Source organism: Saccostrea echinata, unplaced genomic scaffold (genome assembly GCF_033153115.1).
Source record: "Saccostrea echinata isolate AGI-Se365-2 ecotype Australia unplaced genomic scaffold, CSIRO_AGI_Sech_v1 ptg000046l, whole genome shotgun sequence".
Classification (NCBI taxonomy): domain Eukaryota; kingdom Metazoa; phylum Mollusca; class Bivalvia; order Ostreida; family Ostreidae; genus Saccostrea; species Saccostrea echinata.
Window position 1 is genome coordinate 3,956,719 of NW_026889795.1, and position 9,013 is coordinate 3,965,731.

Below are 9,013 nucleotides of genomic sequence, written 5' to 3' on the forward strand. Positions count from 1 at the left end.
GGTAATTTTGCCAGTATATACTTTACTATATAAGGAAGACACGGTTAATTTAGCGTTCTGCCCCCTAAATAGTTTTGCCAGCAAAATCTTTTCATAGAAATGTAAACTAATTTACGGTCGTATAGCCCTCACTAAATGTCAGATGACCTTTTTGTTGAACAGATTTTATAATTCTTTCTGAGGGTCAAACGATTTTTATTAAAAATGAAAAATCAAATGGGGGGGGGGGGGGGTGGGGTGTTCTATGATACATAATTGGTTTAGTTACTCTAATAAAACCAGATCAGTCTTATTTCTTTTGGAAAATGCCCATTATATACACTTACGTAAAATTAAATTTCAACATGCTAGAATTTCTTTCGAATTTTTATGATCTATTTCTATTATAAGAATTAAATTTTATCGTATCACTTTGCATTGTTTCTCTGACGATTTGAAACATCTGATATGGGCTGTTAATCCGTGAAATGATATATATATACGATAACTTTTTTATCTTTTTTTAAAAATACATTTATTTATTTATTTGTTGGTAATTACGAAAACTAACAGTTGCAAATATATTGCAGGAAAAATACATAAATCGGGTTAGCGGGTGATGTAATTTTTTTCTGCAATATGGTTGCAACAGCTAATCTTGAAAACAAATGAAGCCTTGCATTAATGTTAGCTATATTCCAATAACCGTTGTACTTACGTCGTTCAAAGGGAGACCATTTGAGTACATCCAGAGTTACCTTATGCAAATTTTGAAAAAAATACAGCTAAGCATTTGAGAGATAAGTATAAATTGGAGATTTCTAGAGCTAATATGGGCTAATATATGTTAAGGTTAGTTGAAGAGAGAAACCTTCTGCTTGGTTCAGGCAATAAAGACATATGCACAAATATGTATCTGCGCATACACGCATAGTACTGAATGCAACCTGTGCTCCAAATGGCCGCCATCAAATAAGTCGTATTCATTTCAGTTTTCACATATTGGTAATATATTTTCCTTCCTTCAAACAAATGAATTATGACAGAGTTTTTTGTCTAGAAGTAGAATAGTTTTAAGAAGAATAATTCTTTTTAATGTTTGACAATGCACGTTTTTTTTTTTTTTTTTTTTTTTTTTTTTTTTAGGAATTAAGATTCAGCAATTGGAAAGTTGTGAGAGAAAAATTGCATATGCTCAATGTAGTTATAAACTATATACACACGCAAAATATTCCCGATTTCTTTCTCTCGTACAGAATTGAATACAAGGTCATTGTTGCAGTCTTTGAAAAGTAACTGTTTTGTGAGCTGAACTCCATTCATCACGTGACCGGTTACCGTTCACCGCTATCAATGGAAAGCGTGACAGCTCTTGCCGACTACAGAACAAAATGTAGTATCAGCTTTTCGACGTTTTTATTTTTCTGTCTTAAATATCATAGCTAAGAAATATATAATATTGCCTTCATTTCTTCTTTCAGTTCCGCGATACCATTACAATAAATAAAAGGATTGACAACTGAAGACATGTGTTAGTAAACATCATTTATATACATTCTGTTACCGGATATTCAATGTTTTGTAGTTGGATATGAAATTTATTTCACGAGTGGGACATTTTTTTAAAAATATTTTCACGAGTTTGAAGCACTCGTGAAAATATGAAAAAATCCTGTCTCACGAGTGAAATGAATTCCATATATATATATATATATATATATATATATATATATATATATATATATATATATATATATATATATATATATATATATATATCCAAAATTGAAATAAAGTCTCAGTAATCGGATTACAATATTAAACAAATATAAAAAGAAAACACAAGAATCCTCCGTAAAGCTTTAGCGCTTTCATTAAAAATCTTCAGAAGCTTTACATTACAAAAATGTATACACAACGGTAATATAGTAACAATGATTATGACGTTAAACTAAGTGTAACGTTTAATGTCTATATTGTGACGTCATAGATAAAATACTGCAATGATGATGAAAAAGTTCGGGAAAATCATAGGTAGTTTATAAGAGACTATTAAGTTTTGGCTTTAGAATACAAATAAAATGTTTTTCTTTTTCCCGTCTCTGGATATCACTGGCACATCTGAGTTTATAAAAAGGGAAAATGTTAAATCGTTTTTTTCCACAAGTTTCCAGGTGTGCACTTAACTGGATTTGTCTATATTCAGGTGTACTGATATGTACTGATATATATTGATATATATATATATATATATATATATATATATATATATATATATATATATATATATATATATATATATATATATATATATATATATTACTACAACATATTGATTTTTCTGTTAATTACATCTTCTTTGATTTTCCCTTTGCCTCTTTTTTTTGTAACACAGTGTCATAGGCTATGGCATCATGGGTGAGCATGAAACGTCATAACTTAGCGATTGTGAGATTGAAATCATTGAAACATGAATTTCAACGAGATATTTGGCGAAAGTTTGGCAGTTGTTGTCTCTGTCATGATGGTTTATTTACTATATCTTATAACAGGCAAGGGAGTATTATTACTATACACTCCTCGTGAATGAAAGGAAAATCGAGACAAAATATCACTTCCTTTCTTAAATCCTGTTCGTAAAAATTTCAAACTGTGTATTTACATCCGTTATTTACACCACGCTATTCTACATACAAATACTCGGAATGGCTTTCGTTCAGATTACCGGCCTCCAACTCTAAACATCGCCTTCATTTCTTCTTTCAGTTCCGCGATACCAGTACAATAGATAATGGGATTGACAACCGAAGACAGCATGTATGCAATGAATGCAGATATCTTTGCACCAGGCGATGTATCATCAAAAAAGTTTACAACGGTGATTGGCAACGTTGAAATAAAAAGTGCTGATATAATTATACCGACCAGTTTCAGGGATTGATGCATTCTTTTTCTTTTCATATTAATGAGTCCTTGCTGAACGACAGTCGATGGAGTGGAAGTATCGCTGCAAGATGTTCTTCTGTACCGTTTTTGAACTTTGAACAAAGCTCCCACGTACAGTGAAACAGTACTGAGCACTATTGTCATATTTAGAGAGAAAAACGTTGTACGAAAAATGATTAAATTATCTCCGAATACCGGAATTAAATCGCATGTCGACGAAGGGTACTTCATCGAAATAAACGATCCTACCAAGATGGCTGCAAATGTCCAGCTAATAGCAAGAACAAAATATCTGCGTTTACCATTCCATAAAAACGTATTTAAGGTATTCTCAGCAAGAACAAGATAACGATTTAAACTAATGTAAAACACCTGCAGAAAAGACATCTGAAATGAAACGAGCAGCAGAAAAACAACCACTGCACACAGAATACAAGAACTAAAGTTTGAACAATATCCATATTGTTTTATACGTAGAATTCCACGGAGAAAAAGAGAAATTCCCAGCAAGAGATCACTTGTCGCCAGGGATATGACTAAATTGTAATGAATATTGGTTCTCAGCTTGCTGTTTCTTCTAGCAGCAAGAAGAACCAACGTATTAGAGACAACAGTTGCAACAGCCACCACTATGGTGATAACAGCTTTTAACAGCCAAGAGGTGTCGCTATCACTGGGACTTCCGGTACTCCAATTCCTTGTTCCATTGGATACTCCTGCTGTCTGTAAGCTGTCGTATACATATTGTACACTTCTATATCCAAAAAACTGAACTTCTATTTCTAAACTACTAGTATATAGCTGGCTCAAAATTTATTTTCAGTTTCTGAAAAAAAAGGTACATGTTGGTTAAACAAGGGTAAAAATCAGTTAAGTGAATCCGTTGTGCTATATTTTGGCACACATAATTTTTCAGTTAGGTGTGTGTAATGGAGAGAGAGAGAGAGAGAGAGAGAGAGAGAGAGAGAGAGAGAGAGATATTCATGTATCTTCTCATTTACCTATAACGTAAGAAGGGAAAACAATCCAAAACAAAGCTTTAAAGTCATTTATGGCGTTTTTTTTTTTTTTTATAAGTTCAGACTAACTAAAATTAAAAAGACCTTTCTATTTGTTTTATTACTTTACATAAAGATAGGACTTTCCTGTATATTACACAATTTAAACAATCACGTTTCAAAGACATTAAAAATTTAAAACAATAACCGATTTATTTACCGACTCCGCATTTGAAAATCAGACACAGTTCAAAGTCAATTTAACTAAGGAAACATGAGGTTATTCAAGTTCAAAATCGGTGAAAATTTTAATTTGAAGTAAATAACTTATATCATGTTTATCTACACTCAATCTCGTATTTTTATTTTATAGCTTTAAAAAAGATCTAAAGGTATAAAAATCCACTGCTTACAGAGGCTTATCAAGCACAGAGCAACCCTTGTATTCCTCCGCTTCGGCAAAATATTCCAAACCTTAAAATATGAATATAACAACCATCATTCAGGTATCCTGACGAAAATCTATCCAACTTCTCCAAGTCACCTTGAAACAAGCTTTAATCAATAATAATAATAATTCATAATATTTATTCAGATATCATTGTTTTATATGCATTGTTCTTATGGAAATCAACATTAATGTATAATAACAACTGTCAAAACTTCCTTTTAAAGTCACCTTTAAGATATCTTAAAACAGTCTTAACGTCATCATCAAGCCATTGTATTTATGCAGCTATTGATGTTTTTTTGTGCTTTGTTCTTATAGGATTTGTGTAGAAAATATTCATAAGAAAATATTCACTGATTATCAACTCAGTGGTAAAGAATAAAATAGAAAACTGACGTGTATGTTTTGATTTCAACTTGTAAAATTTGACTTTAGAAATGTGTGTATTTCTGTTAAATTCTAATGAATATTCATAATAAAATCTGAACATTTAATTGCTTATTGATGGAAGAATGCCATCCCCCCTTTTTTTTTTGGTAAGGATCATTAAAGTATCTTTTTTAAATTGTGATTAAATCATTTAGACTTTTGTAATGTAGAAAGGTAACATTTAAATGAAATTTATCAAAATGTTAAATGTGTTTGTTTATTTATTTCAATGTTTACCTAGCCATGTGGTTGTGTTGTTTTGTACAGTTTGGAAGTGTCATGTGATGCATTATTATGGTAATTTAGGTCTTGCCCTTTCCTGCTATTGGTTAAGTCATTTTGGTCAGTCAGGTGGTACATTTATTCCATGCAGTCCATGCTTTTCACTTTCTAGCCAGACCTTGGTCCTGATACATGTAGCAGCAGGTTAGATTTTTAAGCGCCGGATCGAAAGATCCCGGGGGTATATTGTTTTTGTCCTGTCTGTCTGTTTGTCTGTCTGTCTGTTGTCAACTTTAACCTTGCCCATAACTTTTGATTGGTTGGAGCTATGACTTTCATATTTCACATGTGTATTCCTTGTGACAAGACCTTTCTTTGGGTACCATCATATTTGACCTTGACCTTGGAGTTTGACCCACTTTTGCAAAATTTTATGAGACTTTAAGCTTGGCCATAACTTCTGAACAGTTGGTGCTTGGGATTTCAAACTTCACAAGTGTATTCTTTGTGATAAGGCCTTCCTTTGGATGCCAACAACTTTGACCTTTTGACCTTGACCTTGGACTTTGACCTACTTTTGAAAAACTTTAACCTTGGCCATAACTTTTTAACAGTTGGTGCTTAGGGTTTCAAACTTCACATGTGTATTCCTTGTGACAAGACCTTCCTCTGGATATCAACCACTTTGACCCTTTGACCTTGACCTAGGAGTTTGACCTACTTTTGAAAAACTTTAACCTTGGCCATAACTTTCGAATGGTAGGAGCTAGGGCTTTCATACTTCACATATGTAATCCTTGTGACAAGACCTTCCTTTGAATACCAACCACTTTGACCCTTTGACCTTGACCTAGGAGTTTGACCTACTTTTGAAAAACTTTAACCTTGGCCATAACTTTTGAATGGTTGGTGCTAAGGCTTTCATACTTCACATATGTAATTCTTGTGACAAGATCTTCCTTTGGATACCAACTACTTTGACCTTGACCTTGACGTTTGACTTTTGTTTAAAAAACTTTAACCTTCGCCATAACTTTTGAACAGTTGTATCTAGGTCTTTCAAATTTCACAGGTGTATTCCTCGAGACAAGGTCTTTCTTTGGGTATCAACATTTTTTATCTTTTGGCCTGGATTTTGACTTGCATTTGAGAAACTTTAACCTTCGCCATAAGCTGCCATACGGGGGCATCAGTGTTTCACAAACACATCTTGTTTTTACTAATTTTACTAATTTTGTTGTTTAATTAATTCTCTATACTTTTGACTATGACATTTAAAGTTAATATAATACAATATTCTGAAGCTTAAGATTTGAATGAGCTATTTCACTTTGCACAGACTTAAAAGTATTTTCATGCACCAGAATCTTTATGATGGATTAAAATGTGTTTCAACATCATCTTTTTTTTTCAGGCCCAAAGTATTGGCTGAACAAAAGATTACCCAGTAGTCGGCCAGTGGGTTGATCATTGGATGAGCCAGACACCAACCATTTTCCATAGAAGTTTTAGTGGACAGAAACATAAACACTCCATCTCAGTCTTCATTCATGACTTGTTTCTCACTATGGATTCTCATCTTTTTTTCAAAAGCATGGACACTAGCAGCATTGGACACTCAATTTTCATAATCATTTATTCTTCTAAATTTGATCTGATATCTTTAAATAAAGGAAAGACAATTCATGAATTGTTTGCAATATTTCCTGTAATCTCAGTAAATGTCTTTAAAGTTTGAAGCAATTCTATTTGATAATTTTTAAAAACATATAATTATATCTAGCTGTTAAACAAGCAGTAATAAAATTTTGAAAACAATTATCTGAGTATGATTAATTACTTTGCCCATTTCAGACAGGTAGCTTACAAAAACTGACATCTACTGTGGAATCATGATTGTTTGTGGGGGACCAACATTCTTGGATTTTATCACACGGATCAGCCATACCCATAAATTTATATTTCCACAAAATTAATGCTTATTTTAACATTTTAATCAATCCATTAATTCCTTTTATTGTATTTTTGTTAACCTTATTTATGTCCTGTCCACAAAACTAATTATACCTGCCCACAAGCACTGACCTCCACAAATTAAAATGATTCCATAGTATTATGCAATTTAGAAAAAATGTATATCAGGAAGCCATATGTACTAGGGAATGGAATAATGAATAAACATACTTTGAAAATTTACAAATACATGAGGAAAAACATTTTACTTGACTAGGAATCAAACCTAGGACCTCTGCATTACAAATACTTGTATACTAATGAGGTATTCTGACAACTAAGCTGCCCAGACTGATACATGCATCTACAGTCCATATAGCCAAAATTACTTAGGATGTATATGTATCTGCAGTTACTTATGGCTGAATTTATTTTATGTACTTGTTTGTTTGTGCTTGTCTACATTGTGTCTTCATCGGGTAGCTATTTTGGTATCCTGCAATTAAATTATTGTTTCAAAAATTTCAACTATTGTTTTTATGAATAACTATTTTTAGCTCACCTGAGCCAAAGGCTCAAGTGAGCTTTTCTGATCACTTTTTGTCCGTCTGTCTGTCCATCTGTCTGTCTGTAAACTTTTAACATTTTCGACTTCTTCTCAAGAACCACTGGACCAATTTCAACCAAACTTGCCACAAAGTAGCCTTGGGTGAAGGGGAGATAATAAAGAATTAGTGAAAAATTAATAGCATCATTTAAAAATCTTCTTCTCAAGAACCACAGGGCCAGGAAAGATGAAACTCATGTGGAAGCATCCTCAGGTAGTGTAGATTCAAGTTTGTTCAAATCATGACCCCCTGGGGTAGGGTGGGGCCACAATGGAGGATCAAAATTTTACATAGAAATATATAGGAAAAACCTTTAAATATCTTCTTCTCAAGAACAGCAAAGCCATGATGAGTCATATTGATATGGAAGCATCCTCACATAGTGTAGATTCAAGTTTGTTCAAATCGTTACCCTCGGTGGTAGGTTGGGGCCACAATGGATGATCAAGTTTTACATAGAAATATAAAGGAAAAATCTTCAAAAATCTTCTTCTCAAGAACAGCAAAGCCATGATGAATCATATTTATTTGGAAGCATCCTCAGGTAGTGTAGATTCAAAATTCAAATTATGATGCTGGGGGTAAGGGTGGGGCCACAATGGAGGATCAAAGTCTTACATAAAAATATATAGGAACATTTTTTAAAATCTTCTTATCAGGAACAGCAAAGCCCTGATTGTCATATTTATGTGGAAGCATCCTCAGGTAGTGTAGATTCTGTTTTGTACAAATCATGACCCCCTGGGGTAGGGTGGGGCCACAATGGAGGATCAAACTCTTAAATAGAAGTATATAGGAAAATATCTTCTTCTGAAGAACAACAAAGCCATGATTAGTCATTTTGATATGGAAGCATCCTCACATAGTGTAGATTCAAGTTTGTTCAAATCGTGACCCAAGGTGGTAGGTTGGGGCCACAATGGATGATCAAGTTTTACATAGAAATATAAAGGAAAAATCTTCAAAAATGTTCTTCTCAAGAACAGCAAAGCCATGATGAATCATATTTATTTGGAAGCATCCTCAGGTAGTGTAGATTCAAATTTATTCAAATTATGATGCTGGGGGTAAGGGTGGGGCCACAATGGAGGATCAAAGTTTTACATAAAAATATATAGGAAATTTTTTTAAAATCTTCTTATCAGGAACAGCAAAGCCCTGATTGTCATATTTATGTGGAAGCATCCTCAGGTAGTGTAGATTCTGTTTTGTACAAATCACGACCCCCTGGGGTAGGGTGGGGCCACAATGGAGGATCAAACTCTTAAATAGAAGTATATAGGAAAATATCTTTTTCTGAAGAACAACAAAGCCATGATTAGTCATTTTGATATGGAAGCATCCTCAGATAGTGTAGATTCAAGTTTGTTAAAATGATGATCCCCGGGGATAGGGTGGGGCCACAATGGAGGAACAAAAATTTTACA